This window comes from Myxocyprinus asiaticus, chromosome 11, assembly GCF_019703515.2.
Source record: "Myxocyprinus asiaticus isolate MX2 ecotype Aquarium Trade chromosome 11, UBuf_Myxa_2, whole genome shotgun sequence".
Classification (NCBI taxonomy): domain Eukaryota; kingdom Metazoa; phylum Chordata; class Actinopteri; order Cypriniformes; family Catostomidae; genus Myxocyprinus; species Myxocyprinus asiaticus.
The window spans coordinates 23,150,734-23,164,650 of NC_059354.1; the positions used below are offsets into that span (position 1 = coordinate 23,150,734).

At 47.5% G+C, this 13,917-nt stretch overlaps 1 pseudogene; it reads left to right on the plus strand.

Moving 5' to 3' along the window:
- The first annotated feature begins 809 nt into the window (after window positions 1–809).
- LOC127447994 (gamma-crystallin S-1-like) lies at window positions 810–12,788 on the plus strand (annotated as a pseudogene).
- Window positions 12,789–13,917: the final 1,129 nt, after the last annotated feature.

Consider the following 13,917-nt stretch of genomic DNA (forward strand, 5'->3'; position numbering starts at 1 on the left):
CATTTGTATAAATATAAATGTATGTATATTATGCTGATGTTATCTATGCGATTTTTCATGTCAAAGCCTTAACTCTAAACTATTTTTGAAAGTGGGGTATCATGCACCCCTGCAGCTCAAAATTGGTTCAGTCCATCAGCTTGCGCTTTTAAGGGTTGTCCGAAGTTTTGGCAAGTGACATCACATGACGGAGACACGGTGTTGTGTATTCAGAAGTCGAAGATCACATCAACAAAATCAGATACTAGTTTACTGTCATATTTTACAGATAAATGGTAAAGTAGGCTAAATAATATGATAAACAATTTACTCATAATGTATTACTGGCATTGTCTAGGGTAGTTTCCTTCTAGCTTGATAACAACTAAACAGCAGGCTTGTGCAAACTGTGGGCTAACGTTAGCAAGAACTAAATGAATAAATGCTATCTTAAGTAGTTAGAGCAGCAATCCATATAAAAATATTGTATAAATGCATTTGAAATCCCTCAGTAATGCTGTAATGTGTAATTTGTATTCATTTAGGAAATAAAACAAGTGGCGATAGGTAGTCTTAAGTACAAACTCGTTGCATCTTGCACAACACTACTATAAAGAGAAAGGCTGACATCCAGAGTTTTTTTAAACCAAAAAGAACAGGAAAAGCAGTGACAGAGAATGCACAAGTGGAAGGTGCAGATATGAGAGAGAAAGGTACAAAAGCAGTTGAGAGAGTGGAAGGCAGAGGATGAGATGGAAGAAAGAAATATAGAAATGGACAAAGAGCTAGAAAGAAGTGAAAAACAGAAGAAATCTAGCATAAAGTGAGCGATGAGGTGGAAGATAGAGGGCTTAGAGAGGGAGAGCTCAGACACTGAAAGGGAGGAAAGAGAGCTTGAATCACCAGTACCCAGTATGTCAGGTGTCCACGGTATGTTGTGTTCATTGCACCTATCCATTATTATTTTATTTTATTTTTTTACATTAAAATAGGCAAATACCTCAAATAAATTATTATTTAAAGGACCATACTTAAATATAAGTTTAACCTCCTTACCACTGTTACATTCAGCACTTTTGTTATTAGATATTGGTGAAATTTGTCAACTTGTATTAAAACAGATATGGTCCTTTAAAGGCAGCTATAGTAGAGATTTAAGGTAGCTGTGATCAAACTGTAAGGTGATGAGTGTTAGCTTCATATTATTGATTATCTTTTCAATGTGATAAGTATATATATATATATATATATATATATATATATATATATATATATATATATATATATATATATATTATTATTATTATTATTATTATTATTATTATTATTAAAATATATTTATTTTCCTATTCTAGATATATAAAAAATTCAGTCTGATGGTCCAAACCAGCCTTTCAAGGGTGCGACGAGACAGGAGAGGAATGAGGATCTAAATGCAGCTTTTTAATAAAACAAAGGTAAACCAGGTAACTCAGAACATAACGAAACAAAACACAGGGAACAAAGCACAGCATAATATAGATGAAGACTGACAAAGAACCAGGGGAAAACAAGGGCTTAAATACACAAGGGAAAACAAGGAACACCTGGGGAAACAATCAGGGGAAAACCAATTATGAAAAGAAACTACAAAGGACTACAAAACTAACAGGCTCGAGACAAAGAGTCCTGGATGAATGGGAAATGACCTCCATGGTCGCGAACATGAGAAGAGACTCGGGAACGACCGCTGTGGTCGTGGGCATGGGCAGAGACTCGGAAACTACCTCCGTGGTCGTGAACATGGGATGAGACTCGGAACGACCTCCATAGTTGTGGGCATGGACAGAGACTTGGAAACGACCTCCATGGTCGTGTACATGGGAAGAGACTTGGGAACGACCTCTGTGGTCATGAACATGGGCAGAAACTCAGGAACGACCTCCGTGGTCGTGAACATGGGCAGAGACTCAGGAACGACCTCCGTGGTCGTGAACATGGGATGAGACTCGGGAACGACCTCCATAGTTGTAGGCATGGACAGAGACTTGGAAACGACCTCCATGGTTACGAACATTGGAAGAGACTCGGGAACAACCTCTGTGGTTGTGGGCATGGGCAGAGACTCAGAAACAACCTCCGTGGTCGTGAACATGGTATGAGACTCGGGAACGACCTCCATGGTCGTGTACATGGGAAGAGACTTGGGAACGACCTCTGTGGTCGTGAACATGGGCAGAGACTCGGGAACGACCTCCGTGGTTGTGGGCATGGGCAGAGACTCGGAAACGACCTCCGTGGTCATGAACGTGGGATGAGACTCGGGAACAACCTCTGTGGTCGTGGGCATGGGCAGAGACTCAGAAACGACCTCCATGGTCGTGAACATGGGATGAGACTCGGGAAGGACCTCCGTGGTCGTGTACATGGGAAGAGACTCGGGAATGACCTCTATGGTCGTGTACATGAGAAGAGACTCAGAAACGACCTCCGTGGTCGTGTATATGGGATGAGACTTGGGAATGACCTCTGTGGTCGTGTACATGGGAAGAGACTCGGAAACGACTTCCGTGGTCGTGTACATGGGATGAGACTTGGAAATGACCTCTGTGGTTGTGTACATGGGATGGGACTTGGGAATGAACTCTGTGGTCGTGGGCATGGGAGGAGACTCGGAAACAACCTCCGTGGTCGTGTACATGGGAAGAGACTTGGGAACGACCTCCGTAGTTGTGTACATGGGACGAGACTTGGGAATGACCTCTGTGGTCGTGTACATGGGAAGAGACTCGGAAACGACCTCCGTGGTTGTGTACATGGGATGAGACTTGGGAATGACCTCTGCGGTTGCTAATATTAAGCTCAATTCTCCATTATTAAGCACATGTGTGCCACTCCCTTGTGATTGGTGCACCACGCGTTAAGTTTTTGATTGATAAATGGTATTCTTAAAGGTGCAGTATGTAAGATTCAGAAACCCTTGTGATTAATGACACCTGTGGCCGTTAAGTAAACTGCAGCCAGCTACCTGTTGCTCGCACTCATGCACACACTCCATAGGGATGCGAGCGAGTGAGCACCTGCCAAAACAATGACATAACGTACAAAGAGACTGAATGTGATCCACCAACATCATGCTGACAGATGAGGTAGCATAATTAAAATTGCACCATTATGATTGTTTTACTACAAACTTTGAGACTAAACTAAAACTATTTATCAGCTAACATAGCATACTGATACACACATACAGCTTCATACTACCGAACTATACTAGACAGTTTACTGTTGCACTGCACTGTTATGTTGCACTATTGTATGTTTTGTATGTCATATGTTGTACTACGATCAAGAAACCAGCGTATTTGCTTAAATTTATCCTGTATACCTGACTTTTATTATAAAGAGAAGATCGTTTAAATTATTAATCTCCGGGTAGAGCCGGTTTCATCCCTTGTGTTGTCAGGTCCGAATAAGTAAGTTCTGGGACAGCTGGTCAGTTATACCGTTTGCGCATAGCACCTTTCCCCTCCCATGAGGTGAAGACGTGCACTTTTGACTCCCAGTCATGTTCACAAGTTCTGATCCCTGGATGACTTTCCTCCTTAGCCCTGTGGCAGACGAGTTTGCGGAGAAATTCACTGCCGGCCCTGTATGGGTGCTAATTAGGCCCTGTACTGAAGTAGGTGCTCCACATGTGGTGGTACCCCATAAGTGACCCCATGTGATATCTTCAGCTAAATCGTTTCCCTGTCGGTAAACTGCGTCTTCCTTGGGCAGAGGCCCCTCTGCCCCCGGTCACCATGTTTGTAGAAACTCCTCCCCCCTTGGGTAGGCATTAATGGCCCCCAGTTGGTTAAAAATTCCACTCTTTTTGGGGAGAAAAAAGAGGAAAAGAGGCCACGGCTGCGCTAGCCTGTCCCTATTTTTTGGGCAGTCGACTTGTTCCCGAAGGACCGTTCGACGCTTATAAGAGTGTTGTGGGAGGTTACGTGATGGCCTGGTGTGCTGGCCACGAGGCACACAGCGGTCTGCCCATCACGCACCAGCAGTCCACGTAACACAGTTCAGCTAGTTGTGGCATTTTGTATAGGGACCCCTAGTATCACTACATCGTAACCTCCGTTCCCTGAAGGAGGGAACGAGACGTTGTGTCCCTCTTGCCACAACCCTGAACTACCCACTGAAATGTCCGGGACCTTGTCTCGGCTCCTCAGTACAAAATCTGAATGAGTGGTTGCATACCAGCTCCTTTTATCCCCGTATGTCCGGGGGAGTGGCATGCAAATTCCACTCGCCAATTCCCATTGGCATTTTTTCAAAAAGCAGAGGTGTTTGGGGCTCCCAAGAGTGACCCCTAGTGTCACTACATTGACTCAATGTCTCATTCCCTCCATAAGGGAACGGAGGTTACGAAAGTAACCAGGACGTTCTCAAAGATAAGTGTAGCCTATAAGGTTTATTCATGGCATGTTCGAATGCAGGCTGAGGTATAAATCAAAGGCACATCAAAGGCATTCTATTAATGTACTGTATTGCTATTTTTCATTGATAAAATATTGCACAGTATTGCAAATATCCAATAGGTAAATTTTTTTTGCTCAGTGGTTGCTCAGTCGCAACATACTATACTTTGTTGAGTTCTCAGTTATGATTCTTTAAGCCATTAACCTTGTTCCAGATGTTTCTCATAAAATTCCTTTGGAGAAATAAAGATATATGAGACAACTGTTCACATACAGCTGTCATACCGTACATACACCATACAGACATACAGAAGTATGCAGCTATAAAATGAATGCGGATAGCATGTCTCAGATTATTTGGTCTTTGAAGACTTCAATCAGAAATGCCTGAGTTCATATTGAAATATTTGACTTTTGTTTGTTATAGCTACAGTTCCCTATCTGTCACTCGCTCGACGTTGGTGTCGATGTAGTGACACTAGGGGTCACTCTAGGGAGCCCGAGACACCTCTGGTCTTTGATAAAAGGCCAATGAAAATTGGCGAGTGGTATTTGCATGCCACTCCCCCGGACATACGGGTATAAAAGGAGCTGGTATACAACCACTCATTCAGATTTTCTCTTCAGAGCCGAACGGTCATGCTCACTGAGCTGAATACTACTGTTCATTCACCTCTGCTGGATCTGACGGCGCATTTCAGCGGCTTCTCCCTCCTCTGCACTGGTGCACTGCAGAGAACGCCCCTGGGCGCTTCGGCAGAAAAACTAGAGAGTATATTTTCTGAAAGAGCATTTTTCCCCTCTAAAAGAGTATATATTTCTCTAAAAGAGCGCACACACGGAATGTCTTTTTAAAGACGCGTCTCTTTAAAGATGCTTTTCCGATTGTGTGTTATTCCTGGTTGCGCTCATTATCTCTCAACTTCTGATGGTCACGATCACTGTCTTTCATGTCTGGGCACTGCTCACGCGGAGACAGCGTTCGTGGATGGTCATGTTCTCATTGCGAGAATATGTCCATGGCAACGTTGCGGTCGCGGCTCGCCTTCGTAAGAAACCCCACCCCAGAGGCTCCCGCCTCGGTCCTTTTACCCACGGGTATGAGGCCAGCGCAGCTAGCACTGGGGGTGATTTGGGGACCCCAATGGGACCGCCTTTGCCTGGTATCCCCCCGCGGACCTTCCATTCCCCAGCAGGCTCGTCTGCCCCGATCGGGCTTCCGGGTGAGTCCGCCGGCTCGTCTCACGGCGAGTTCGACCTCTTATTCGGAGCCCGCGAAAGTGATGAGCTCTCGAGCGCAGCATTGGAGAGCGGGCTCGTCCAGTCGGAAGCCTCAGCTGGGCTCCTCCCTTCGGGGTCGATTGCCCAGTCACAGGCTGACGTGGAGATGACGACATGCTTTCCCGGGCAGCCGCGAGCGTCGGCTACAGTGGAACTCAATGCTCTTCCATGAACCCTCGCGGCTCGGTGATTAGTTCCTGGGCTCGCGGCACCGCTCAAAGCCACGCCCTGCCCCCGTTCCTTTCTTCCCGGAAGTGCATGAAGAGCTGACAAGGTCGCGGGATGCACTTTTTACTGCCCGGTCCCAATCTTTTCAGCTTCCCCGCCCTCACTACCCTCGATGGTGGGGCGGCCAAGGGCTATTCGGCAATCCCCCGGTGGATAAAGGTGCTCGCGGTGCACCTATGCCCGCAGAGCGCCGCCACCTGGTGCGGGTGCCCAAAGCCCCCATCCAAGGCATGTAGGTTTATGTCATCTCTGACGACCAAGGCCTACGGTGCCGCTGGACAAGCCGCCTCTGCTCTGCACACCATGGCTCTCCTGCAAGTCCGCCAAGGTACTAAAGGAACTGCACGAGGGTAGTTCCGCCCCGGGATTGATGCAGGAACTGCGCTCAGCAACCGACCTCGCTCTCTGAGCGATGGAGGTCACGGTGCGGTCTCTCAGGCGGACGATGGCCACACTAGTGTTCCAGGAGCGCCACCTTTGGCTCAACCTGGTCGAGATGGGTGAGGCCGACAGGACTCATTTCCCATTGCTGCCTCCATTTCCCAGGTGGGCCTATTCAGCGACACCGTCGAGGACTTTGCCAAGCAGTTTTCAATGTAGAGCAGTAGATGGATGCTAGCCGGCATATCCTGCCCCGGTGCGGCTCAAGATCCCGCACTCCGTCTACTCATCGCCAAAGGCATACCCCTGCGGTGACTGCACCGGCTCTGCCGCAGCCCGCCCCTTCGGCCCTGGCGTGGCGCCCACCACAGGAAGCAGATGCCACCCATCTCACGGCGCCCAGAACCCGTGAAAGGCTTCAAAGCGCCCTTGAGACAGGCGACCCAGGGACAACGAAACCTGCTGCTCTGGAGCTGGTAAGCAGATCTCCATCTTTTTGTTACCTTTTGCATTTAATTGCGCTGCATGCCCAAGTGGCTGCAGTACTCAAGAGCTCAGCAAGAGCAGTTTCCTTGTTCCCTGGGTCACGTATCCGGTGTGTATGGCCATCATCACAACCACCGTCCACCATTCTATTTGGCAGGTCTGGCACTCCAGCGGCGGTCTCCCGCCCCTGAGCGCCCAGCTGTGGCACAAATCCGCCCCCAATGTGACATCTCCACGGGTCACGAGGACAAGCCTCTTGCTCCCCCGTCCCAGGCTGTTCCGGGGTGGTCACAAGGAGCCAGGTAAGTGCTTTGATGTCCTCAGACTCAGCATGGCCATGACATGGTGTGGCACCTCGAGCTCCACCCCGCCGCAAGGCCCCACCTGCCGGTACGTCTGATGACGTTGTCCCTTTGGTCCCCCTTGCGCGGAACTTGGACACATGGCTTGTGCTTTCCAATCCGTCACGAAGGCTGGTCCGGACCGTCTGACTCAGCTATGCAATTCACTTCACCGGGCATCCGTCCAGATTCAGCGGTGTCCATTTCACCTTGGTGATAGACGAAAACGCTGCTATCTTGCGCGGAGATCGCTCCCCTCCTACGGAAGGGCGCGATAGAACCTGTCCCTCCAGCTGAGATGAAGAAGGGTTTTTTCAGCCCCTACTTCATCATACCAAAAAAAGGCGGTGGGTTGAGGCCAATCTTGGACCTGTGAGTTCTGAATTAGGCTTTACACAGACTCCCGTTCAAGATGCTGACGCAAAAACGCATTCTGGCGAGCGTCCGGCATCAAGATTGGTTCGCGGCAGTAGACCTGAAGGGTATGTACCTCCACGCCTCGATCCTTCCTCGACACAGACCCTTCCTGCGGTTCGCGTTCGAGGGTCAGGCGTATCAGTACAAAGTCCTCCATTTCGGCCTGTCCCTGTCTCCTCGCATCTTTACGAAGGTCACAGAGGCTGCCCTTGCCCCGTTAAGGGAGGTGGGCATTCGTGTTCTTAACTATCTCGACGACTGGCTAATCCTAGCTCACTCTCGAGACGTGTTGTGCGCACACAGGGACCTGGTGCTCTCACACCTCAGCCGACTAGGGCTTCGGGTCAACTGGGAAAAGAGCAAGCTCCTCCCGGTTCAGAGCATCTCTTTTCTCGGTTTGGAGTTGGACTCAGTCTCCTTGAAGGCGCGCCTTACAAATGAGCGCGCCCAGTCAGTGCTGGCCTGTTTGAAGGCGTTCAAACAGAGAACAGCGGTTCCACTGAAACTTTTTCAGAGGCTCCTGGGGCATATGGCATCCTCGGCGGTGTCCACCCCGCTCGGGTTGCATATGAGGCCACTTCAGCTCTGGCTCCAGACTCAAGTCCCAAGATGGCCAGGCGCCGCGGGACACACCGCGTGGCCATTACGTCGGTCTGTCACCATTTTTTCAGCCCTTGGACCGACCTCTCATTCCTACGGGCAGGTGATCCTCTAGAACTGGTCCCCAGGCACGTCATGGTCACGACAGACGCCTCCAAAACAGGCTGGGGCACTGTTTGCAATGGGCACGCAGCCGCCGGCCTCTGGACGGGTCCACGACTGCATTGGCACATCAACTGCCTCAAGTTGTTGGCAATTCTGCTCGCCCTGCGGAGGTTTCGGCCGTTGATCCAGGGGAAGCACGTGTTAGTTCAGACAGATAACACGACAATGCTAGCATATGTCAACTGCCAAGGTGGCTTGCGCTCTCGTTGTATGTCACAACTCGCCCGTCGTCTCCTCTGGAGTCAGCAGCACTTCAAGTCGCTGCAAGCCACTCACATCCCGGGCAATCTCAACACTACAGTGGATGCGCTGTCACAACAGGTTACCCTCAGGGGAGAGTGGAGACACCACCTTTAGGTAGTCCAGCTGATTTGGAGTCGATTCGACAGGCACAGGTGCACCTGTTCGCTTCCCAAGAATCTTCCCCACTGCCCGCTCTGGTACGCCCTGACCGAGGCCCCCCCTCGGCATAGACGTGCTGGCACACAGCCCCCTGGCATTCGCAAAAATGCGTTTCCCCCAGTGAGCCTGCTTGCACAGACCCTGTGCAAGGTCAGGGAGGACGAGGAGCAGGTCGTCCTGGTAGCACCCTACTGGCCCGCCCAGATGTGGTGCTCGGACCTCACGCTCCTCGCGACAGCTCCCCCCTGGTGAATTCCCCTGAGGAAGGACCTTCTTTTTCAGGGAAGGGGCACCATCTGGCACCCGCGCCCAGACCTCTGGAATCTCCATGTCTGGCCCCTGAACGGGACGTGGAAGACCTAAGCTGTCTCCCACCTGCAGTGGTAGACACGATCACTCAGGCTAGGGCCCCCTCTACGAGGCGCCTGTATGCCTTTAAGTGGCGTCTGTTCGCTAAGTGGTGTTCTTCCCGTCGGGAAGACCCCCAGAGATGCACAGTTGGATCAGTGCTTTCCTTCCTGCAAGAGAGGTTGGAAGGGAGGCTGTCCCCTTCCACCTTGAAGGTGTACGTTGCTGCCATAGCAGCACACCATGACGTAGTCGACGGTGAGTCCTTAGGGAAGCACGACCTGATCATCAGGTTCCTAAGAGGCACCAGGAGGCTGAATCCCTCCAGACCGCGCATCCTTCCCTCATCAGACCTCTGTAGTTCTTCAGGGTCTACAGAGAGCCCCCTTTAAGCCTTTGCAGTCATCCAAACTTAAGGCACTCTCCTTGAAGACTGCCCTCCTGACTGAACTCACTTCCATCAAGAGGGTAGGTGAACTACAAGCATTCTCTGTCAGCGAAACGTGCCTGGAGTTCGGTCCAGGTTACTCTCACGTGATCCTGAGGCCCTGACCGGGCTATGTGCCCAAGGTTCCCACCACCCCTTTAGGGACTAGGTGGTGAACCTGCAAGCGCTGCCCCAGGAGGAGGCAGACCCAGCCCTGTCGTCGCTGTGTCCGGTGCGCGCTTTACGCATCTATTTGGATTACACGCAGAGCTTTAGAATCTCTGAGCAGCTCTTTGTCTGCTTTGGTGCACAATGGAAAGGAAGCACTGTCTCCCAGCAGAGGATTGCCCACTGGCTCATTGATGCCATAACTATGGCATATGTCGCCTAGGACATGCCGCCCCCGGTAGGGCTACCAGCCCATTCTACCAGGGGTGTGACGGCTCCCTTGGCCCTGGACAGGGGTGCCTCTCTAACAGACATTCGCAGAGCAGTGGGCTGGGCAACACCCAACACCTGTGCAAGGTTCTACAACCTCCGGGTGGAACCGGTTTCGTCCCAGGTAGTGGCATGCAACACAAGCAGATAAGCCCGGGATAGCTGGCTGGGTGTATTGCTTGCACATAGTGCCTTCCACCTCCCTTGGAGCTGAAGATGTGCACCATTAATTCCCAGTAGTGTTCACAAACTTTGTTCCCTGGTTGACTTCCTCCGAGCCCTGTGGCAGTCGAGTTTTCGGAGAGACTCGCTGCCAGCCCAGTACTCGCGCTAACTAAGAGCCCGGTTCTGGGGTAGGTGCTCCGCATGTGGCGATTCCCTGTAAGGCTAACCCCATGCGATGTATATCTTCTGCTAGTTCGTTTCCCTGCTGGCAAACTGCGTCTTCTTTGGGCAGAGCCCCTCTGCCCCAGTCTCCATATTTGTAGTAACTCCTCCCCCATTGGGCAGGATCTACCTTGAAGGCTCTCCACATGGTTGGAAAGACCATGTGACGTATTTTTCCACTTAAATATCCCCCCCTCTCTTTGGGCGAGGTGTGGTCTCCGCGGTGTCTTCCCCTTGGGAGGGACACCCCCCGACTAGACATGGCGGCCCAGTCGGATAATCCCCTTCTTTTTTAGGGAGTGGAAAAAGAGAAGGGGAAAAGAGGCCATGACTGGGTTAAGCCTGTCTCTATCTTTGGGTAGTCGACTTGTCCCCAGAAAAGGTCGTTCGACACTCATAACTGTGTCGGGGGAGGTTACGTGTCGACCTGGTGTGCTGGCTATGAGGCACACAGCAAGTCTGCCCACCACACACCGCCAGTTCACGTAACACAGTTCAGCCTTGTGGCGTTTTGAATAGGGACCCCTAGTGTCACTACATCGACACCAACGTCGAGTGAGTGACAGATAGGGAACATCATGGTTACTGGTGTAACCTCCGTTCCCTGATGGAGGGAACGAGACGTTGTGTCCCTCCTGCCACAATGCTGAACTACCCGCTGAAATGGCCGGACCTTATATCGGCTCCTCAGCATAAAATCTGAATGAGTGGTTGCATACCAGCTCCTTTTATACCCGTATGTCCGGGGGAGTGGCATGCAAATACCACTCGCCAATTTTCATTGGCCTTTTATCAAAGACCAGAGGTGTCTCGGGCTCCCAAGAGTGACCCCTAGTGTCACTACATCGACACCAACATCTCGTTCCCTCCATCAGGGAACGGAAGTTACACCAGTAACCATGATGTTAGTGTATACAGCAATAAAATGAATGTTGATAGCATAGCTCAGATAATTTGGTCTTTGGAGACTTTGATAAGAAGTTTTTGAGTTCATGTTTAAAAGTCTGATGATTCATTTTAGACTGTGATCTTGGCAAATATGAGGACAGTTTGAGGCATTTTATATATCTTTTCTGAAACCAGAGGAGACTTGTGTAAAATTACTGGGGTCTTTTTCTCAGGACAAATGTCTGGGAAGCAGGAAACAAGGAAAAGTCTCCATTTGCACTCAATTTAATCTCATTGCTGTGTAGGACAAACAACTGACACAAAAGATATCTCATTTGTGATTTTTTTTTCTATAAGTCTGTTCAGTGTTCAAAACTTTAAGATGATCACAACAAATTACATTTACTTTCATTAAATACTGTATAACCTTTCAATCCTCTTTAACAAGGCACATGGTTGCCAACTCACTTAAGTGATTCTGTTGGGGCCAAAATGTGAGAATTCTGTTGGCAAACATTTTAATGTAATACACACAGAAGTTTTTGTAGTATAATAGCCTAAATAATTTGCCAGGCTAGGTGAAGGCTAACACTTTGTTTAATAGTGACTTGTCAGTGTTGGCTATATCATTCATTAACTGAATGTTTTTATTGTTTAAAGAATGATTAAGTGCTTTAAAACAATACATTGAGCTTAGATAAATTATTTTGAATTGCTGATTAAAATATTTGATTTATTTTACAACCTGTTCCTTTGTTCTGAACCTGTATAAAGAGACTAAGGCATGGATTTCTATCCAACATTTCACATCTGACAATAACGAATGAGAGTGTAAGTGCCTCTTTGTCCCTGAACGTCTGTGTCCTGCAGTCTGGTATTATGTTTTATCACAATGTAAACTGTCAGTATTGTGTTTTTTCTGACAGACTGTGTTCTACAAAGACAGGGACTTCCAGGGAAGATCCTATGAGTGTAAGGGAGACAAAAGTGACCTTCATTCTTTTTTTAGCCGTTGTATCTCTGCAAGGGTGAAGGGTGGCTTTTGGGTCCTGTATGAGCAACCAAACTACATGGGCTATCAGCATGTCCTGGCCCCGGGGGAATATCCAGATTATCATCATTGGATTGGCTTCAATGATTGTGTCAAATCATGTTGTCTAATCAGACATGTACGTTTCATGGCACCACACATGATCAATTTAAATTACTCTCAAGTAAACTGTGGCTAGGTGTGTGCATTGAAACATGATTCATCAGAGCATTGATTGGAAATGAGACCATAACAACAGAGGTTTCCACTTATTCTCAGGTTACAGGACAGCTAAAACTCTATGAGAGGCCCAACTTTGATGGCCAAACATGGGAGGTCACAGACAACACCCCGTCCATTCAGGAACATTTCCTCTGCAGAGAGATCCATTCCTGCAAGATCCATGAAGGTCCCTGCATGTTGTTTGAGCACGCAAACTACCGTGGCTGTCAGTACCTCCTTGAGAAGGGAGTGTACAGTCACCATACTGATTGGCCATGCATCCTACTGTGGGCTCTATTCACCAGATCACCGCAGACTGTTGAATCCAAGTCTAAAAAGACAACTACAGCTGTCAAAACTACTACTGAAGTGTTGAAAACTAAAATTATTTGAAGAGGCTATTATTTGTGTAATGCTCCCAAAGCATACAGTATATGATCTGAAAATTATTAAAAACATTCTTATAAATAAGCTTGTCATTTGTAGTTTGTAGTAATCTTTAATATATATGGTTTACCAGTCAGGGGTTTTCCAAAAATAATAAGTGTAGATCTCCATACACGTTTTTCCCACAGCCTAGATGAGTTAAAGTGTTGTTCACTCAGATGTATATCAAACACCAAAACATTAAACTAGTAAGCAAAATGCTTTGAAACAATATACAGTATATTGCGAAAAGTGCTTTACAAAAAAGGCTATTATTTTATATTTTTATTATATACTTTTAAGCATTTTTATATTTACTATTTTATTTTATTACTATATTTTATTTATAAAATGTTTTTGATATAGGCCTACAAACTTTTTTTACAAAGGGTTTTATGTATTTATTTATTTTATTAAAGGGACCATAAAACTTGCTTTTGCTTTCTAACAGATAATTACATATATTCCACAAGACAAAATAAAAATTGAAGTAACAAAAATGATTTATTTTTTTATATTGTGTATTGCCATCTCCAGCATCAAGTACTGTCTTTAGGCTTTTGTGATAGTTGTGCATGAGTCCTTGGTTTGTTCTGGGAAGTACAGCTGGGAAGTACCACTGTTCTTGACAAAAAGGCTCCTGGTACTGTAAGTTCTTTCATAACCTTGCATATTCTGCACTTCTGAGTTCTCTGAGTTCTAATGATGTTGAGATCATTGGAGAGTGTGTATTTATTTGGACAGGATCATTTGGGTTATTTCATTTATTATTTTGTCTTGTGGAATATATTTAAATATCTGTTAAGCAGCTTCTTTAGAGCAGTACTAAATAAAAACAAAGGCCATTTTTTAGGATCTCTCAAACTTCTTAGAGATTCTGTAAGGAGTAGGCAAAGTTGCAAACTTATGAGCACCATATATACATTTTACAATATTTGAAAAAATGAACAATGGTGAGTTTTTAAGACACTGAATTTTCAGAACTGTCACAAAACTAATACAGGTGGTCCAGATTATAAAGACTTT